We start from the raw sequence: 11,678 nt of genomic DNA, 5'->3' as shown, positions 1-11,678 counted from the left end.
CTGGAATTACCTGTATGTTTACCGGTAATAAACTTGCACTGTTTTATGTATATGTTTGATTACATACAGCCTTGTGACAGTTTTCCTGCATGTCATAAGCATTTGAATATAAATTAAAATGTTAAAATCAAATCTGATATTGTTTTACCTTTTATTTGGTGTGTGGAAGGTGTGCGGAAGAGGGGGTAGTCTTATACGGCGAGTGTATAACAAACTCTGTATTTTGAGTGGAAATGTTAGGGGGTTGTCTTATACGCCCAGTCGTCTTATACGCCGGCAAATATGGTATATAGACTGGAAGGAAAGTATGCTAGCGGTGACTAGGGGAATTAAGAAAAGTGGAAATAAATTGGAAAAGTCATAGATCTAAAAAAGGAGGATTGCCAAAACCGGTTTGGCTCAGTGGATAGAGCGTCGGCCTGCGGACTGAAGGGTCCCAGGTTCGATTCCGGTCAAGGGCATGTGCCTGGGTTGCGGGCACATCCCCAGTGGGAGATGTGCAGGAGGCAGCTGGTCGATGTTTCTCTCTCATTGATGTTTCTGACTCTCTATCTCTCTCCCTTCCTCTCTGTAAGAAATCAATAAAATATATTTAAAAAAAAAAAAAAGGAGGATTATGGGAGAGGACCAGTAAGAAGATGTTATAAACACTGCCTAGTTAAGGTGAGAGCCAAATAATTCACCACGGTCGATAAAAAATATACTTTAACATATACACGTTTTTCAAAATAATTAGTTCTTTTTAAAGCAAAACTGTGCAAATGTTTTTGTTTTTTAAAAACTTGAAACACCTTTTATTGAATGTTCTTTTAACAGAGAACAATGACTTCATATTCATAGAAAACCCTGACTTGAAAGAGCCAGAAATGAGATGCAAAGTAAACCAGAAAAATACTCTTTAAGTGTTTTGTTGAAATATTTAAAATAGTATACACTGTATTTTCTATAAACATAGTACACTGAATATACCAGAATCTTGCACGATCTGAGAACAGCCACTACAGTTTTAAAAACCTCAACAAGCACTTCATTAACACCAAACATCAACTAAATGGCCTCAGGACAATCCCTGTAAACTACATTATATTTCATTTTTCAAATCATGGTTTTCTTTCTCCTGTGCTAAGGAGCCTAATGGGAAAGGTGAATTTCAAATTTGCTTTGGAAAATTAAACAAACACATTCATTCATTCATCCATCCACTCATTCAACAAATATTTAGTAAGCACCTACTATGTGCCAGGAACTGGATTATGTGCTGGGAATACAATGGTGAGCAAAAATAAATGGGTTCTCTCCATCATGGAACTGGTAGTCTAGTGGGAGAGACAATTTCATTATTAAATAAATGTATATAGAATGTATAAACATTTATAGTCCAGATATAGCTGCAACATTAATGCCAAAAAAAGAAAACAAAGTCACTACTTATAAATAAGTTATGTTTTCTTTATAATTCAGAAATAGCAATAGCTTTCATGACACAAAATGTCCTTCATACTCTTTTGAAGAAAAAAGACTGAAACGAATATGGGAAATTATTTACTCAATATGTTTAATAAGTGTTATTTGTAAACAACTAATATTTCCTCATTTGAGGAAGACCAACACCTAAAAATAATATATATATGTAAATTTATATTTGTATCTCTCCACAGCACCTGACATTATTATGTATATACAGGATCCTTGAGACCAGGACCCTTTCTATCTCATTTACAGCTGTATCCCCAGCACTTAGAACAGTGCCTGCCACATAGCAGATGGACTTGACAGTTTTTGAATGAATGAACAAACTAACAAGGAATAGGGATTGAAACAGCTAAAAACGACATGAGAAGACTAAATATGGCCCAAAACAACAATACGAACTATGTACAATGCCAAGATTCAATGTCAGAGCACAGCTGCAGATGCCATCTGATCTGATGCTCAAGGCCACCGTAAATGATCCCACACTCTCCAGTTGAGTCAACTCTAGCTAACATAATTAGATCACCAACCTGTTTTAATTCTTCCAAAATAATAGAAAGCCTGGAGAAAGTTACTAATTTTAAACAGATGGTTTCATTTCTTACGTAAATCACTCCAATAGTCCCCGGGCGGGTCTCCCTGCTTTTTCTCACGTTGCCCAGCCTACCCATTCCCACAAAGTGGCCACCTAGCAGCCAGAAAGCTCTTTCCTTAACACAGATCAGAACATATCACCTGCCCATCTGCCCACAACTCTCAGTGGCTTCCCGTAGCTTTCAAAATAAAACCCAAGGTCTAGGCCCTGCCGTTCTCTAACTTATCTTCAGCTTACTCCACTCTAGCTACCCTAATTCTCTTGATGTCCTTTTAGCACTTAGGGCAATTGCAGTTTCTGTTCTATCTGCTTAAGACTATTTTGCCTCAGACCTTCTAATGGCTTGTTTCTCACTTCAAAGTTCTAATCTAATACCATTTATCAACTCCCTCATTCTCCATCCCCTTTCCCTAGTTTATTTTCAGCACAGTTATGACACGTTATACTACATAACTCTTTATTGTTTGACTTCCCCACTGGAATGTCAGCTCCCTCAAGGCGAGAGGCTTTGTCTTATTTCTATGTCCCTAGTTCTGCATAGTGCCAGGTACACAGTAGGAACTAAATATATAATAATTAACTCAAATATTCAGCCAGTTTCACATCATCAAAGATAAGATGTACAGAGCAGGTCTGATCATACTGCACTTAGGAGCACTGTGCCACAGTCCTCTAATGTTTTGAGTGGAGGACACAAAATTAAAAAAAAAATTCATTACTAAAATTAAAATACAATCTTTCCAAAGGATATAAAAATGATTAGCTATATAAGGCAACAGTAGTTTAAAAATATGAAGCTAATATCTACTGAGACTATAAAACATGAAGTTTATAACATACATGGAAGGAAACATTTAAGAACAGAGAAACTGTGAAAGTTAGTGGAAATACTGAAATGGGCAACCTATTTTTGCAGAGATTTAAAACAAACCAGCAAATAAAATATCAGAAGGAAGTTATGCAATGGATAACCTATTAAATCCTCTTTGATTTGTATGCTCTTCTCTACATATTTATCCAGGAAAAATTCAAGAGCTAAAAATATATTTCAAAACATACTTACAAATACCACCAGCATCAAAATAATAAAAAGGCTTTTCTATTAAATATTGTTTCTAAAGTACAGAAACATGAAACAAAACTTATGAGATAGGTCTGGAATATTTAATTTGGAATTAGTCTCATTCAACAAGGTATTTAAGAAGTCTATTGTGCATCAATTCACTCTGCCTAAACACAAAAAATTCAGAAAATATTTAACAATTAAAACATAATAAACACCGTTTTTAATACCAGCTTTGAGAAGCAAACATATAAAGCTATGGGTATTTAACCACACAAAACGTTCACAACACAGTAACCTGAACTCTGAGTCAATCTAAAATTTTAAAAATCATTGTACTGAAGCATAGGCACTCCATCTTGTTCTCGTAACCTCTGCTATTCTTGGCTTCTGTAAACACACTTGCTCAAATAATAGGGAAAATAAGCTCAATTATCTGGCCTTGCAAGCCGCTCTGCTGACATAAGGGTCTGGTCTGTCCCTGGTTACTCCCATGCCAGGTGTCTTTTAGTTATCTGAACTGTGTTGTGTTCAAGGTTACTGAATTGTGCTGTGCTCAAGGCTACAAGCTTCCTGCAAAATATCTCCCAATACATAGGGCTCTTTGTAAAGCCTGCAAAAGGTTCGGAAGCCCCACATTTAGGAGACAAAGAAACCGGGAGGGTATAAAGAGAAAGCTTCCTCCATGTTACTTTGCTCAGACTTTAAGAGGCAACTCCTCTGAGACTGCTGGAGTAATAAAGACTCCAAATTAGGCTTACTAAGGTGTCCTCTGTTCAGCTCGCTGATTTGCAATATAACAGTACACTTACAGATCATGTTACAGACTTCATACACTGTGTCCCTGATAAAATCATATGTTGAAACCCTAATTCCCAGTGTGATACTATTTGGAAATAGGGCCTTTGGGAGGCCATTTAGGTCTTGAGAGTTAAGATTAGTGCCCTAATCAGGAGAAACATGAGAGCTTCTCAAGTAAAGGATTACCATTTTCTTTCCGTAATCTTGTTATGAACTTCTTGGGAGGTATTACTCCAACCTTTTTCTTCTGGGTGGCTATGCTATGGAACAGATCCGCTAAGCAGGTAAGAAGGTTCTCCTTCTTCCTAGGTTGACTCTTGTATGCTAGAACTTTTTCCCGAAATGGACGACAAAAATAAAGTGCTTGAAGAACTGAATTGCAGTAGCAGGTATTCCCAAACTAGAATAGAAAAAAAATTTTTTGGTTAAATTTAGGACAACACATTTTTAAGAGAAAGAATTTCCATGTGTATAGTTGAGAGAAGAGAAAGAGATAGGGAATTTATGATCCTCACATATTAACAGGTATCTAAAATTAGAAATAGTAATTCTTACTTCAAACCAGCCATATTAACAATAAACAGATGCTCTAGGCATCCATTTCCGATTAAAATTGAAGGAAAATATACGCAATAAATCTGGCCTTTCTGAAAATGCGTTTAAAGAACTAAATAGTTTAAATAGCAAGATTAGTAAGGGTTTCAGATTCTGGACAATTTTAAAATTCCCTTTTTTATTAATAGTATTGGTTACATACTAAGCATTTTATATATTGTACATTTAAAAATATAACTCTCAAAAATTATTTTAAAAACACAAAAGTGAGGTATTTTTTAATCAGATTCTTAAGAGCCACCCAAAACAAACAAACCAGCAAACAAAAAAACTAGAAAAAAACAAGACCCTTTGAAATATTACATTAAAAATCATCAATATGAGTCTTAAAACCACTGAAATGCTAGGTGACTTATTCTTGCTCTATCAGAAAGAAATGAACTTTAACCCAAGTTATATCCTGAACTATGTATGGCTCTGTCTCTTATTGGCCATGTGATCTGGATTATGACACCTTACTGAACGTCAATTTCCTCCTCTTTAGGAAAAACTATACTACCTACCGAGAAAATGACACAGAGCTTAAGAAACATCTATTGCCTTCTTTTTCCCTTCCTACTAATAGACATTGGCTCCTAAAGTCAGCTGATAAAACACCCAAAAATAAATGAATGAGGGTTTGAGGAGTACTTTGATACTGTAAAAAGGGAATGATGACAATTCTCACAGTAATGCCATGGGGTGAGAACACATATATATTAATTTTAAAAAGCTAGGCAAATGCCCTAACTGGTTTGGCTCAGTGGATAGAGCGTCAGCCTGTGGACTGAAGGGTCCCAGGTTCGAATCCGATGAAGGGCATGTACCTTGGTTGCTGGCAAATCCCTAGTAGGGGGTGAGCAGGAAGCAGCTGATCGATGTTTCTCTCTCATTGATGTTTCTAACTTTCTATCCCTCTCCCTTCCTCTCTGTAAAAAATCAATAAAATATATTAAAAAAAAAAAAAAAAGCTAGGCAAAGCCCTAGCCGATTTAGTTCAGGGGATAGAGGATCAGCTCGCATAATGAAGGGTTCCAGGTTCTATCCTAGTCAAGGGCAGAGTAACTCAGTTGTAGGCTCAATCCCTGGTAGGGGCACATGCAGGAGGGCAATCAATCAATGTGTCTCTCTCACATCAATGTTTCTCTCTCTCTGTCTCTCCCCTTCCCTTCCACTCTCTCTCTAAAAAATAAATCAATAAATCAATAAAAAATATCCTCTGGTGAAGATTTAAAAAAAAGGATTACTTCAAACAACTTTAAAACAGAATTTTTACTATACATACCACAGAAATACAGTCTAAGACTAAAGAACAAATATAAAACAGCATTCAGTAGTCATACTGTTAGAACTAACCCACTGATATAATTTTAAAACTAGTACAGATATACTGTAGGAAAAGCAAGTAAGGAATTATGTTAATAACCTTAAGAACCAAAATTTTTAATGTAACGGGAAAAAAGATAACGATACCAGTCACAGAGTAAAAGCCCTATAAACTTACACCTGAACTGGAAATATCAGTATAAGCCGGTGCCTTTTTGTAAATCTGAGAGAGTGTGTGTTTGTTCAAGGTCGGCCCACTGAAAAGGCCTAGCAGCAATAAGCTTTCCCTGTACCCACATTGTGGCCTCTAAAAAGCCTTTTCCCACAAAAAGGAACTAGGACACCTTGCAGATTGGGTTATGCAAGGTCTGGGACAGGAAATGAACAATGTACAAGATTAGCCTAGAGAATCTTTTAGTGTGGATACAAAAGCCAACTTGCATCAAGAAGAATTACCACAATGAATAAAGAGCACATCAACTACATAAAAGTCTATGAATTAATAATAACATTTTAAAAACCCTGTCATTAGTCTCCAATGGAGGTTGTAAACTACATATAATAAGAAAGCAAGTTTTATCTTGCCTTTCTTATAAGAATCTTATTTCAGGGGGCACTAAATAGTTGAAAAAGTAAATTCTTGTTCATAGATAATTTCAGCTAATAAATTCAGAAGAAACAGTTGTAAATAATGAATTAGGCAAAAATTATCAATTAGGTACTAAAAACATTAGGTTAAAGATTGATAGGAAACTTTAAAATGGAGGGCTCAGACCTGAATCCCCAATGCATTCCAGCATCATTAAAAATGAACAATAAACTTTTATTCTCATGAGGTGATGCCCCAAGAAATATAGAGCATCTCCTATAAAGTATTCTTGTCTTACAAAACACAACCACTAAACTTTTGTCAAGTGGAATTACCAATTGACAAGACATTCAGGAACAGAGGAACAAGTTAAATAATACCACAAAAACAGGAATAGGGACATGAGATTCCTAGAGGATATATGACTTCTCCATTCATAATGCTAATCAGAGCCAAGAGCTGGTTTCAAAAAGGCAGATGTTTTTTTTAAAATTTATCTTTATTGTTTAAAGTATTACAGATATCCCCTTTCTCTCCTCTCCCCCCCACCATTGACTCACTCTACACCATCCATGCCCCCTCCCAGGCCTTCACCACACTATTGTCTGTATCCATAGGTTATGCATATGCTCATATAAGTTCTTTGGTTACCACTCACCCACCCCCACCCCCACCTTCCCTCTGAGATTCGTCAGTCTATTCTATGCTTCTATGTCTCTGAATCTATTTTGTTCATCAGTTTATTTTGTTCATTAGATTCCACATATGAGTGAGCTCATGTGATACTTGTCTTTCTCCAACTGGCTTATTTTCTTAGCATAATACTCTCCAGGTCCCTCCATGCTGTCTCAAAGAGTAAGAGATTCTTCTTTTTTATTGCTGCATAGTATTCCATGCAGTAAATGTACCACAACTTTTTTATTTACTGGGCAGATACTTTAAAGGCTTTCTAGAGAAATGCTAAAAGAAGTGTGTGATGATGCTGCATTAATATTATTGTTTATATCACCCTAACCAGTTTGGCTCAGTGGATGGAGCGTCAGCCTGCGGACTGAAAGGTCCCAGGTTCGAATCTGGTCAAGGGCATGTACCTTGGCTGCGGGCACATTCCCAGTAGGGGTTGTGCAGGAGGCAGCTGATCGATGTTTTCTCTCATTGATGTTTCTAACTCTCTATCCCTTTCCCTTCCTCTCTGTAAAAAAATCAAGATAATATATTTTTAAAAATATTGTTTATAAATTTAACTAGGGATATACTTCAATAAAGCTTATTCAGGGGCTAAGGACACCTGCAGTAGAATCTATAATTGTAAAGATTAATTTACCAATTACTCAGTACTAATATGAAAAATACAATGACCAGACTCTAATGACCAACAAACTATGGTTCTGTCAACTGAAGATACAATCTCCATAATTTGGATATTTTTATTAAAGAATAAGCAATAAGGTCTCTGACAACTTCCACAGAGGAGGTAGTTAAATAAAAGACAGCATCTCACAGTATATTAGAAAATTTTATAATGAAGCTTGATTTGCTTATAAAAAATCATAAGAAGTAAATGGGATAGACTGAGGAACTAGAGGGAATCTCTATTTTGTACAGAGGGTTGAAAGTCAGCCCCTTGCTCATCTTCTGATTATAGAGCAAACGGTAACATTATAATCACTTATTTGAAGTTTCTAGTATGGTGTTCGTTAACTTACCTTCATCAATCCCACCAAAGAAATATTAAAGGCTGAAATATTTTCCCAGAATATGCTAACTTTTAATCTTATTCATAACTCTGAAACTTCTTCAATTCTTTGATTTTTAATAGTAACTTTCATTCAAGTTCCTAAAACCTAAAGTTATATCCTTAAAGTAAATACTCATACAAAAAAAGTGCCTGGGATGATTTCCTCTATTCTTCTTGTTTCTGAATGCTCAATTTCTGAAAAGAAAAGACATTCTTTAGGGTTGAAATCTACCCTGTGGGTTTTTTTTTCAGCTGTTTCTGATGATCAATAGACTGACTAGAATTAAAATTAGGGGAAACAAATTTTAAAAGCTGCCACTCTCCTCAGGACCTGATCATTAATTTTTTTTCAATTTCATGTTGAACACAATGACCTATTCTTGCTTTCTCTAATGACTTTTCCTTTACAGCTTAAAAAAATGCCCCCCACATATATTTATTATATCCACATCAATAAGATCATTTAAGCATATATCCCTAACATATACAGTTTATAAATTCTGTATGTACCACATTGTGTACACTAAAAATATAACAAATGTGATTTAAATCAAGTCAACATTTAAAATTTTTGTCTTACTTATACTAATTTTTTTATTTCCACTAAAAATTATTGATAATTAAGTGAGAGCAATGAAACTGGAGTTTATTTGGGCTTGTTTTGTAAACTGTGGGTTATAGATTTTAATACAGTGATTTGATAGTGTGAGTTATTTGGATATGTGGTTTGAATGGCTATCAAAGTTGAAAAAGGTATCTTCACAAAGATACATATGCAGATCTAAATGGAAAAGTTTCCTTGATGGCATTCACTTTCTAAATTATAGTGTTAAATTTCCAATCCTTATCTACCAATTTGTTTGAATTCATTCAATAACTATCTGCCTCATGAGCAGCACAGCAAAGCAACTAAGCGTACCTGAAGCATGAAGCCGAACTACCTAGGTTTGCGTCTGGTTCTGCTACTTAACCGTGGAAAATTATTAAGCTGCCCAGTTCCTCAGCTTCCCACCTGAACAATGGGGTTTATGACAACACCTATCTCTTGGAATCTTGTAAAGAATTAAATGAATAATCTGCACAAAGCACTTAGGATAGTTCCTAGCACCTTATCATTCAGTTACATTTGAAAAAACCTTTTAAAGCCATTTGGCCATTTTGAAGAATTAGAATAACTGAAATTAAATCATATAATCTCAAAGTCTATATTTAAATTATAATACATTGCAATGGCATACATGAATAAGAGAGTGTGATACTGTCATCTCTTTGGCACTACTGGACTTGAAGTAACAGCACACCATTTCACATGGGGCATGGATGCCAGTATCATCCACTTATTAAGAATTAGTAAAGCTTAATCTAGCTTTCATTTTTAAATAAAAATAAACCTTAGAAATTCTAATATTTTCTTCCCATTTCCCTAAGATCATCTTACATTACTTTTAGAGACTACTGGTTTTAACATTATGTCAACCATTTACAAATGTTTCAACGCTCCACTATCCCCCATGCTGGAGGTTGGTGATGGTGCCTGTCCTGTGAAAATCCCCCTCAAGGAAAGGCCCTCTTCCCTGGGACCACAGTTTCTGTTTAGGTGGCCCCGTCTGTAACACTATACTTCACATTGCCCGACCCAAAACCCTCACTGCAGCCAAGTGGACCTAATCCAAAAGTGTCCTTCCACATGCTAGTGGACATCTGTCACCTACCCCCCCACACTTCTCTACTGCCCCATGCTTCCTTCTACAAACTGACTTCTCTAGGCAAATTTTGTAGGGCTGCCTATCAATCACAAATTCTTGCATAGTTTGGGCACTTGGCAGTGTGGGGCACTTGATCCAATCTAGCCAGAGAACCTGGACCAGAGTTCTTTGTCAGGTCTGATGTGAATGTTCTCTGGGATTTCTGATAATGTAAATCTCAATTAGCCAACGGCCATCAAATTGATGCAAAAAAAAAACAAAAAACAGAACTACGAGACATTAGCCTAATCAACTTCATAACCCACAAACAGAAAGTTTCATTTTTATTACTTTCTCTCATCCATAATGGCCCCTGTTCCCTGGATCCAGAATTCCAACTAAAGACTACTAGCAATTCAGGCTAATTAGCCTTTTATAAGATGGTCTAGGAACACAATCATAATTTTATAACAAAGATTTGAGAGGGAAACACATTCCATGGTAACCTTACAAATAGTTTATTGAGCTCAACCTCTTCTGTGTTAGGGAGTATTGTATTAGAAAATTAATATAGAACTATACAATAAAATGCAAATAGGCTATTAAAAATGTATCAACTGCACAAAAAGTAGCAAATACACTCTACTATCAACTCAAGGCAATCTGGCTTATCAGAATAAAAAAAACTTATTTTCGAAAGATTTAGCTTACTGTATAAATAGCTGGCATGCAAGAAAGATATTTTTCAGCAAAAGAAAGTTTCCAGGGACAGGGAATAAAAAAAGCTGAAATGTCAACCTCTGAATTAACTAAGCCATTAACTGACCCCAAATTCTAACCTTAATTTTTAAGAAACTCCTATAATATGAAAACTCTACAAATAAAAGAGGGAGAAGGGAGCAAGAAAGAAACAGAAGTAGTAATTTAAGGACTTATAGAAAAAGGTTAAAAGTAGAAAACACAATTGCCAAGTCACCTGAAGTATAAATCACAGAAAAGTTAATCATTATACTGGTTCTGCTGCATCTACTCTTACCATCAATTTATTTCTGAGTATAATTCAAGGTGTTCAACAATCTTTCATAGCTGGAGCGCTGGCTACCTGTGATATCTCAATTCTTCATCATTAACTAGGAATAGAGATCAGAAACTATACTTCTACTCATCAAGTGTATCTGTAGAGGGGATAAAGGCAAAGCTTCCTCTGACAGTCTTATACTAACTTCACTCCCTTCTGCTTCTCTCTCATTTTTATTTTTATTTTTATTTTTTTACTTTTTATACTAAGTATTTTATTTGTATGCTGCTGCCAGTGTATATAAAATAATCATTCTTGTGAAATAGAAATTCATGAAAATTAAGAGAGGTAGATGTTAAGGACTGACAAAAGCAGAAGTTTGTAGAGTATGGCACATGTTATAGGGTAAGCCTTTTGTACAGGCTTCAGATTTAGCTCTCTTTGAATATTCGCCGGTTCAAGAAAAGTGGTTTAGAACACCTTCAATATTCATTTTACTACAAAAAGGAACAAACTTTCTGGGGTCTGAAGGGATTGGTACTTGAAGATACTCCAGTCAACAGGGGGTCATGTTGAGCATTCTGCAGACAGAACTGTTTCAAATCTGCCGCTGCCTGGGAAACCTCCACGCGGTTGAGCCCGGCCTCCAGCCGGAGCTGTTGGACCACTTTCTTCATCATAGCGGTGACGCTGGAGAAACCAGACATGGTGCACGCGAGTGCCAGGCAGATTGGTCGGTAGTGGGTCGCAGGTCCGTGGGGGCCTGTCCTTCTCTCTCATTTTTAAAACACACTGT

At 36.0% G+C, this 11,678-nt stretch overlaps 1 protein-coding gene and 1 pseudogene across 6 annotated transcripts in view; both read right to left on the bottom strand.

Annotated features, from left to right (window-relative positions):
• The window catches only part of USP12 (ubiquitin specific peptidase 12), a 62,183-nt gene that overhangs the window by 43,862 nt on the left and 6,643 nt on the right, over positions 1-11,678 (bottom strand). For 2 of the 5 annotated variants that reach the window (XM_015564918.1, XM_006753750.2), the window contains exon 2: positions 4,119-4,332. The exons of 1 other annotated variant lie outside the window; for it this stretch is intronic. The gene's annotated coding sequence lies outside the window, so the exon portion shown is untranslated. Of the gene's footprint in view, positions 1-1,233; positions 1,317-4,118; positions 4,333-8,318; positions 8,340-11,678 lie in introns of those variants that run through there. 2 more of the 5 variants (XM_015564933.1, XM_006753749.2) reach the window with 2 other exon arrangements.
• On the bottom strand, positions 11,145-11,637 carry LOC102753347 (annotated as a pseudogene). Its single transcript, XR_001514087.1, has one exon. The product of XR_001514087.1 is annotated as a guanine nucleotide-binding protein G(I)/G(S)/G(O) subunit gamma-5 pseudogene (transcript).

This window comes from Myotis davidii, unplaced genomic scaffold, assembly GCF_000327345.1.
Source record: "Myotis davidii unplaced genomic scaffold, ASM32734v1 scaffold152, whole genome shotgun sequence".
NCBI lineage: Eukaryota > Metazoa > Chordata > Mammalia > Chiroptera > Vespertilionidae > Myotis > Myotis davidii.
The sequence above is the reverse complement of the archived record's forward strand: the minus strand, read 5'-3'. Positions and strand labels throughout refer to the sequence as shown.